The sequence below is a fragment of the Dermochelys coriacea genome, chromosome 21 (genome assembly GCF_009764565.3).
Source record: "Dermochelys coriacea isolate rDerCor1 chromosome 21, rDerCor1.pri.v4, whole genome shotgun sequence".
NCBI classification, from domain to species: domain Eukaryota; kingdom Metazoa; phylum Chordata; order Testudines; family Dermochelyidae; genus Dermochelys; species Dermochelys coriacea.
Window position 1 is genome coordinate 8,156,321 of NC_050088.1, and position 9,728 is coordinate 8,166,048.

The 9,728-nt window shown below is 52.3% G+C and overlaps 1 protein-coding gene across 11 annotated transcripts in view; it reads right to left on the reverse strand.

The window, feature by feature from the left end:
* Positions 1-9,728, reverse strand: part of ATP2B4 (ATPase plasma membrane Ca2+ transporting 4) — a 109,235-nt gene that overhangs the window by 63,403 nt on the left and 36,104 nt on the right. For 2 of the 11 annotated variants that reach the window (XM_043500519.1, XM_043500520.1), the window contains 2 exons: positions 6,709-6,991; positions 4,877-5,169 (listed from right to left, as the gene is read on the reverse strand). The exons of 6 other annotated variants lie outside the window; for them this stretch is intronic. The gene's annotated coding sequence lies outside the window, so the exon portion shown is untranslated. Of the gene's footprint in view, positions 1-124; positions 272-4,876; positions 5,170-6,708; positions 6,992-9,728 lie in introns of those variants that run through there. 3 more of the 11 variants (XM_043500517.1, XM_043500518.1, XM_038380198.2) reach the window with 2 other exon arrangements.

Sequence of the window (9,728 nt, forward strand, 5' to 3'; positions counted from 1 at the left end):
ACCACAGTCCTTGAAGCACCCTGTTTCTTAGACTAAGCTCTGAGGGGTAGGGAAAGAGGCTTTTCCTACGTGTTTATATGGGGCCCTTGGGAACAAATGCAACACAATTAAATAAACACTCTACCTAAGGGGTCACCAGAAGCACAAGAACATAGAGGAGCAAATTGGGAAGGAGGGACTAGGCAGGGTATGCTGCTAGGAAGCATCCACCCCATCCCCTTCCCTTCTCCCTGAATACAACATGGAATATCTCAATCCCTCTGATGCTCCAACTCCCTCCATAAGCAATAGGACAGCAGAGATCCCGCAGAACCAAACTCCAGAGGCAAAGATACGCATGATCCAAGCTGCATTCTCAGAAAAAACATCCCGCTAGGCCAGGGATTGGGGTATTATGACTCCACCCATCCCCCAGCATAATTCAGCTACTTGCAGGGAAGGCAGAAACAGACTGGGCTGTGGAGATTAGAGATAAGGAGACAGGATAAGAGAAGACTCCAGGCTGGTGGCTAAAGATATGGAGTCACCATGCAATAGGGAAGGAGGGAGACAGTTTCTCTCCATATCCTTCTCCTCACTTTGGGCAGAGAGGAGCTGGCAGATGCTGTCTGTGTGCCCCCAGATTTAGCCTCTGAAGGGAATTTTAAGAGTTGCTACAGATGTCAGGTATGACAGATACAGAAGTGTCTTCAAGAGATGCCTTTGTGAAAACAGGGTAATCCTGGGAACACAACATCATGTTAGTGCATGAGAACCAGGAACGGAGAGAGAAAGGGAAGCCAGCCAGCCAAGTTACTGTCACATCCACCCAAGCAGCACATGGGGAAAGGGGGGAGCTGTAGCTAGCGTCTTCCAGGAAACCCCTGCTCCTTTCACTGCTACCACAACTCCTCCTGTCCGTTTGTTCATCCTCCTTTTGAATCTTTTTATAACCCAAGGTCCCAACCCCACAAGTTGTCCCATGCAGGTGGATCTCAGTGCTCATGGAGGTCCAGCCAAGCAGAACAGCTTGCAGAATCTAGGCTTTTGACTGTAAATTCTTTGAGGCAGGGATGGTCTTTGTGATCCCTGCCTGAACAGTGCCCAGAATAGGGCTCTGATCCCTGCCTGGGGCCTCTAGGTGCTACCATGAATCAGGAACCACACCCCCACTGTGCTGAGCCCTGGACACACATGGATGACCAACAAACTCCTTGTTTAGGGGAAGGAACTTTAATAGTCCATTATTAATTTTCAGGGTTCCCCTTAAAAAAAGTAGGCCCACCTCAGGGATAGAGAGAGTCTGCCTCTTCCCAGCCTTAAAACAAGAAACCCCTTAAGGAAGCCCTCTTGGCGCAACTCTAGGTCACGGCTTGGTGCTATAGAAGAAAGCGCATCTGTCCAACCATCTACTTGCTTTGCCCTCCCCCACCCCACAAAGGAGCCTCTCTAGTGGAGCCGTTACTCATCTATCATTTAAGGGCGTTAAAGCTCCCTGCGGGAGGAGGTACAAGATGGCAGATCCAATTAAACAGACCCCTGCTGATTAATAGCGTGTTTGGGGGTGGGGGGGATTATGGTTCCTATTTTTTCCCCTTTCATAACAAATAACATCTTCTGAAAAGAGCTAAGAGGTTGAGAGAAAGGCAGCTAATTAATCCTGGAATTGCAGACTCCATAATTACCCCTGGAGGAGCCTGCAGGACACCTATCATTATCTCCCCAGATTCCTCTCCTCCTCAGAACTGGAGCGCCAGGGATCCCTCTCGGCAGGTTGCAAGGTGGGGGGGGGGGAAGAGAGAAGAGACCAAAAAATAACAGATTCCCAGGGGAGGAAAGTCTGCTTACACTCAGATAGCTCTAGTTTGCACTGCTGCCCATCGGAGTGGAATGTGGTCCTACAGGGTAGGGCACCGAACTGGGAGTCAGGAGACCTGGCTCTGCCACGGACCTGCTGGATAACCTTGGGCAAGTCATGTTTCCCCATCTTCTTTGTCAGCTCTACTTTGACTGCAAGCTCTCCAGGGTAGGATCAGGTGTATGTCCTGTGCCTGCAACACTGTGGCCCTGGGCTCAGCTGGGACAGACAGACCCAGGGCACGTCCAGGAAATGCACTCCCACCATGCATCCAGGTTTAGCTGGGATGGATCAAAAATCAGTTTTCAGTCTCCTTTAAAGACGGCTACCCCCTCATCTGGGAGTCCGGGTGCAAGCTCAGCCTGGCCACACTTTGACCCATGAGATCTACAGCTTCACACTGACCCTATTGACACTCTTACAAATGCCAGGTTCACCCTAATTGGGGGGGGGAGGGGCACGGACCACCACAGTAGGTTTACCCCAACCATGCAGACCGCAAATCAGGGGACACATTAAGGTGACACCCACCTAGCCACGTCATTCCAGGCAATTTACATGTCAAAGGCCCAGTCCAGCCAGTCCCCTCCTGGGCGTTAAATATTATAGCTGGAAACTACTAAATGGATGTGCTCAGGGTGCTCTTTGGAGCCAGACAAATGGCCCCAGAGGCCCTGCCAGGGACAGAAAGAAGCCCATGGGGCAGGGTGACCCTCTGGAATCTCCTTCGGCCCCACCATGGCCAGGGAGAGAAGGAGGAAAGCCCCAACAGCCAGCACTCTAACAAGCGTCTAATGACATTATTCATCTGACTGTCCCTATCTCCTCCACTGAATGCATCCGACGAAGTGAACTGTAGCTCACGAAAGCTTATGCTCAAATTTCTCTAGTCTAAGGTGCCACAAGTCCTCCGTTTCTTTTTTCCTAACTCTCTAATTAGTTTCCAGAGCCTCTAGGCACCAAGGGGGAAGCTGTTTTTTCCCGGGGTCCCTTCCTCTGAAGGGGGAGTAAGGCAGAGAGTGACTAAGGGAGGGAAAGGCAGTGCGGAAGAACAGAAGAAGGCTCCAGGCAGCCCAAACACTCAGCTGCTGGCAGCCAAGAGCAGAGACGCTAGGACAAGGCTACTGCACACGGCTGCATCCTTCCACCTAGTACTGGACACGTGAAGCAGGGGGTGGGACCAGAGAGGCAGGGATTGTTCCCCAACTGACCTCTCAATAGCCCAAAGGAAGTGGAGAAAGTCCCCAACAGGTGAGTCTTCTTAATTGGCATCGGGGGCTCCTAGCACATTTGTCCCCCGATTCACATAGGATTGGGGTGGGTCTATCAAGAGGCGGTTTTTCAACCAGTGGGTCTCTGAGGTGGACAGGACTAGCCTGGGATTCAACTCTCCCAGAGCTCTGGCAGTTGGGTCAGACCCAGAGTCTGGATTCTGATAAATACAGTCCTCATTTTGCAACAGCCACATATGGAGAGCTCTAGGGCAAAGGGATCCATCTCCACCCTCTGCATCAGCTCCACCAGCATGCCTCCATGACCAGCAATTCCCGCTCTGGGTTTCATCTATACAGTTCTGCTGGCACACCTCACTCCCAACCTGCTGCTCCCCTCTGCTATTGCATTCTTGTGTCATCTTCCTGGACCACCTGTGCCTCTTGGCCCCAATTCCCTGCTATTCCAGTCCTGGGGCACCTGCTGAGCAGAAACAGCCAACGGTGCTGCCTTGTGATGAGCCACAGAGCAACGGTCACCCTGGCAAGTGAACGTAAACTCCTCCCTTGAATTCACCAATATCATAAGCAAGCTTTAAATCCAGGTCTACAGGCTAAGAGCCCTGGGCTGGGCTAGGAAAGGAGAGAGAGTTGGAGACATCCTGTAGCAGAGGGGTATGGCAAGTGAAGACTTCCTGTATGTCAAGAGGAGACTAGGGAATAAGCCCCAGGGGGCCTATGCTAAAACACCTCTGCATTACACTGGCCTTGATACCCTTTGATGGAGCAGGAACACAAACAGCCTTTGAACCCATCTCCGCACTGGATCACGCCCCAGCCCAGCCATATCTGCAAGTGTAGGGGCAGGGATAGGGGAGAAGAGTGGAAACATTTACAGGCCAGGTAAGCTGGGGAAGGGTGGGTGCTGGCTGGGCAGGCACCCAGTGGATGTAATGCAGGGCTGGCACAGCTGGGATCTGCAGAGGGCATCAAAAAAAAAAAAGGGGGGGGGGAGATGGATATTTAAAACCAAAAAGGATCCTTTCAAATGAGGGGGGGAAAAAAAAAAAAAAAAAAAAAAAAAGGAAGGGCAGGAGAGAGAGGGTACTGACAGGAGAGGCCCAGCAGGGTCCTTCCTTTCTACACCTAGGTTGGGGGGACAGGATCCAGGGGAGGGGGGGGACTAGGTCCCCTTAAAAATCATCGTCATGTACCCCCCATATATACATACACAGCCCCCTCTCCATCCCCACTAAACCCCCTTCCCAGCAGACTCCTGCCCCCAGCCGCACCCCAACCACTCCCATCCCATCCCCCTTCACAGTCAGGAGGTGTGTAGCCAAGTGAGGAAGGAAAGAGGGAGGGAAGGAGTGTGGGGGTGTGGAACAGAGAAAAGCTGGCAGGAGCAGGAGGAGGAGGGAGCAGCTGATGAGAAATGATGGAGCTGATGCAGTGCTGCAGACAAACCTGCCCGGAATAATAAATGGCTGCATTACACCTCCAGCATGGCAGAGGGAGAAGACACTTACTGGCATTAGGGAGACAGGACACCCCTCCCGGGGTGGAAAACCAAAAGGCAAGCGAGCAGAGGTGCAGCTGATGGCACCCAAGTGCCATCTCTCCACTCCAGGGTGCAGGGACTGACACAGAATGGTCAGCGGGATCTGGGGCCCAGACCTCCCCCTTGGAACGCAGGGCACTCCCCATGTGAGAGAAAGGGAAGCTACCCCTGGGCAGGAGCAGGGGAGGGTGTGAGGCTGCTGTGGGACGGCCGGAGAGGTTATCCTCTCTAAAATAGTCAGGCCCAGCCTTCACATACATTAAGAACCTGCCAAGGGGGGCATTTTCCCCCTTCCCTCTAGACAGGGCTCTCTGGGGCCTGCAGTCACAGTACACTGTTGTATTTGCCTTGCTCCACGGCTCAGAGACTTTGGTGTAGCTCCTCATGCCCCTACTAGGGGCTTCATCCTCATGCAGACCTATGTTCCCTGTTGAGGGGGAGAAGGTCCCAACTCCTAGATCTGGGATGGCAGAGATCAGTGGCCAGCACTGGCTGAATGATTGGCCTGGGGCTGGACTGAAGCAACAGCTGCTCAGGCTGGAGAGGTCCAAGTTGGGCACCTAATTTTTTTTTTTTTTAATATAGATATAGGCATCCAAAAGCCACGGCCTCCTTTTGAAAAGAACGATCTAAAAAAAACAAAAACAAAAAAAAGTTGTTGGCTCCCTGTCCTGGGCTGCAGATCCCAGTCCAACTCTGTCCTCTCCTGGGGTCTTTGGAAAGGGTTGTACACAGCATCGTCTCCAGAGACGATGGTCCAGGCCAGCATTTCCCTGTATCTCCCGCAGAGTGTCACTTGGAGAGAGGGCTCCCTTGGTCACAGCCAATGCTTCAGCCAACATGGCTTACCTGGGATGCTCAGAGGTACTTGTAAGTCCCAAAACGGATTCCAGCTCTGGCCTAGTAATTCCCTCAGCCATCTCCTGGAGTTGGCAGTTTCCCTTTGCTCTTGAGGTAGCAAGGTGCTGGGGGGGGGGAAGGAAGGGAGGAGTCCGGCACAAGCTGTTGTGCTCTGACCCACTCTAGCTACTGCCCTTTCATGACTAAGGAGAAAGATGCCCACAACTTGTGTGTCAGGATGGAGACAACAAGGTCTGGGATCAGCCTGCAGGGCCCAGAGCAAACATACCCACAGCCAGTGGAAGTGGCACATCTGGGAGAGGGTCTCACTTACCTTGGCTTTGCTTTTTCCCCTTCTCTCCCCCCAAGTTACATTGCCTTGATAATCCGGCTCTCCATGCTAGGAAGGTGCCCTGTTCCCAGCAACTAGCAGAAGGTGCTACAGCCTTGAGTGCAGCGTAAGCCTCTAGACCAGTAGTTCCCAAACTGGGGTTTGCAGAACGTTACAGGGGGTTCGCCAGAAAAATTTCACTAATGGCAGCCAGAAGACCCCGGGCATTGGAGGCAGCAGGTGGGACCCAGTTGCAGAGCAGACAGCCTGAGCCCCAGGGAGAGCAGCCCGAGCTCTGCCCCCACGCCCCAATCAGCAGGGGAGCCGGCCGCCCGAACCTCAGAGGTCTGTGTGGGGCTGGCAGCCTGAGAACCGGTGGTCAGTGGGACCTGCAGCCCAAGCTCAGTGGAGCTCAGTTGACTGGGGCAGTCAACGGGGTCCAGCAGCAGGAGCCCTGCACAGTGTGGAGGAAATTTAAATCTAAATCCCTGGAAATATTCATTTTCAGGAGGTGGTTCACAAGATTTCACAATTTAGTGAAAGGGGTTCACGAGCTGTTAAAGTTCGGGAACCACTGCTCTAGACAGATTATATATATATATTATATACGATAGGGATGATCTTTCCCACAGACCAAGGTGATTAAAGCAGACCCAGCCAGGCAGAGATCCTGGGTCTAGAGATCAAGCACAGTTGACTTGTTTCAGCATCATACATGGGGGGGCGTGTAGCAGGCAGTATACAGGCTCACTGCCTAGTCATCTCCATTGTTCACTCCCCAAATGGGGAAGAGGATAGGAATTCAAAGTTGCATCCCTCTCTGCCCCTCTCCCCTAGTCTCCACTCCCTGGCCTCCCCCACTCTGGGTTCCAAGGTCAAAGAGCGTCTCATCAGCTCAGATGCCGAGTCCCTCTGGGTATTTCCCCACCTGTCTGCAGACAGATATCACAGTTGTGATTCAGGACCAAGGGTGGAAGAGTGGGCCCGATCCTGGTGTCAAATGGAGTTTCTCCCATGTTGTGCTACTGGGAGACCAGGACTGAGCTCACCGCTTAGAGGACAGAAAGGCCGGTGAAGCAAGGAAGGATCGTGCCTCACTTAAAATGAATCAGGCTGCTGCCTTCAGAGCCCAATTTCAACCTTCCTCAAGTTTCTCCTGGGAGTAACAGGTTGGCTTCAAGTCCTTCTATGAAACCATTTGCTCCTTACTCCTATAGAAAGTTAAAGGAACAGAGTCAGAGAGAAAGACCCGTGTGGCATTTGGCCCCATCCCTTCCACTCAGCGAGGCAGCTGCCTGGCACGTTTCCACGTGCCCACAGCTGGATTGCTGCATGAGCCCACAATAGCCCTGATGTCAGGGCCCTGCAGAGGAACTCCGCTCCAGCACCGGAAGCTCCTAGTGGTGGACGACACCCCTCCCATTTTACTGGAGAGCGTCACCCCAGCTTGCTACGGCAGCAGCTGCTTGTTTTCTCCAGCCCTGGTGACAGGGTGTTATAAACACTGGCTTTGCTGTAGGTTGCTATGGCAAACTCAATGTAAAGCTTTGTCACAGGGAGACTATTTATGCCAAACGGAAAAAAAAAGTGTCCCAGTTTGGGGGTTAAGATTAAAAAAAAAAAAAAAAATTCTTTAAAAGCCCAATTCTTAACATCGCTACAGGCCCACAGCCAGGCTCGGCCAAGAATGAAGGACCCTGAGGAGGAGGAAGGAGAGAGAGAGAGAGAGATCGGGAAAAGACGCTCCCAGATGGGCACAAGACCAAAAAAAACCCACTGTCAATTTAGAGAACAAACCTAATCTGGTGCCCAAAAAGCACCCTGGGTAAATGAACCCAGTGTGTGTGTGTTGGGGTGGGGGAAAATCAGGGCCGCTTCATGCAGCACAAGCTCTACTCACACCTCCTCTAATTAGCGCTCACCACTGGGCTGAGTCTGAGCGTGTGGCTGCAGGGCTGACTCACCTCTGCAGAAGTGATTCGGGAAGGGAAGAGGAATAAATACCAAAAAAGCACTCAAAAAAGCAAAAAAAAAAAAAAAAAGTGACTTTGTGATGCCACAGAGGAAAAGCAGATGTGTTAAGTGCTACCTCTGGGGGTTATTTGTAGATCAGAGCATACCACGTGGGTGCAACAGCTCTGACTCCATGTTCAGACGGGTGTAGACGTAAGAGCCCAGGGCTGGATTCCTAGCTCCTCTGCTATTGCGCTTGAGGCAAGGCTGAAGTGGGGCTTCCTGTATTTTGGGGCCCTGTGCTACATCAGAGCAGCCTCAGGGGTGCTCTAACTTACACAATTTCTCATGGACCTCTATGGGCCTGGGGAAGCAGAGAACTCTGGCCATACCCCAAAACTCCTCCTACATCATGGCTTGGAGCAGAGCCAGGGCAAGCTCTCACCAGCTTGGAGGTGGTCTGCACAAGGGGGGCATTTCCACCCACTTTAAGGCCCCTTTATGCTGCCAGGATGGCATAAAGGAGCCCTGGCATAATAGGGAATTGGGCCTATATACTGCCAAGATTTTTCCTGCATAAATCTGTGCTCCAACACAGTCCAGCTGCCTCTGGGAACCACTGCTAGCAGTGAGACAAAACTGCATTCCCTCCACTCACGGCGCTCTCTTCCCTACAATGGCAGGCAACCCTGATGGCTGCTCCTGCATTTAGTGAGCAAGTCACACAATAAATGGGGCTGGTCCCCCAATTCACATACACACTGACCACTCCCCAGACAGTAAAGAGGCCAGCGGAGTGCTGACAGATTCAATTAGTTTATAAAACAGCGTAGGGGAGATTATAGTTTTGGAAAGAAATTTATCTTGGCAGGATAATGGAGGTTTTTTGTTGTGTTTTTTTTTTAAATATATAAAAGAAAAAAGTTGGCCAAAAGGGATAAGCCACTCAAAAGTGGTCACCCCAGGCTACGACGGAGAAGCCTCACTCATCTCCTTCCAAGAAGGTGGCAGGGGAATGATGGGCCCTGTTTTGGGTTATTGCAGGAAAGGAGAATGAGACCTGATTTTAACCAACAGAGTGGGGACAGGGAAACTCCAGTTTAGGCCCAAAATCACTCAAATATCCAAGTGCACCTCAAATGCTAATGAAAATATTCTCTCTCCACCCATGAGGCAGGGCTGGGCTAGGCTATTCTCCCCATTGCACACATGGGGAAACTGAGGCACAGAGCAACTTGCCCAAGGTCACCCAGGGAGTCTGGGCAGGGCTAGGAACTGAACGCAGGCAGGTGTCTTAAGCCCCAAACCAGCCTTCCTCTCCCTGACATTCCCCAGCCTGTCTGGTCCTGCAGACAGTGGGCAATTTGACACCAGAGAATGTTGATAAGCTGAAGTCTATACAGGCAAGAGTTGACCCATTGCCCCTCAGTCGCCACACCCCAGACCTACTCCCCAGACACCAAGCAGAGTGTTAGAGGAGCAGATGAAGAGCACAAACTTGGCCAAGACTTGGGGAAGGAGGTGGCAAGGGAGTAACACGCCAGATCCATCCCTGCTTTGCATCAGCACCCCTAGTTCATCTGGACCTTAAAAATCTTATTTTGAGGGTGTGGGAGAAGCCAAACATGGCAACACACCCACGCTGCCTTCCCCCTCAAATCCGAGTGCCCGGATGGTGGCACACGCTGCAAACTCCCAGAAACACCCCAGCCACTGAAACACGCCAACCGGCTGCAGCCAGACATGGGTCCAGCCTGCGTGTGTGTGTGCGCGCGCGCACGCTGGGGTGGGGGTGGGAGGTTAACCTCTCCAGGGTGGGCCAGCAATGCCAACAGCTTTCAGGGCCTGGCCAAGAAGGCTCAGGAGGTTATTTATAACTCATCCAGAGTCACTAATGAGAGGAGCAGAGGTGGTGACTCATGGTTACAAACCACAGATTTAGCGGAAGGAGGGGAGGGGTTATCCGGAGCCTGGCTCCCAGGGCGCTGGGGTTGC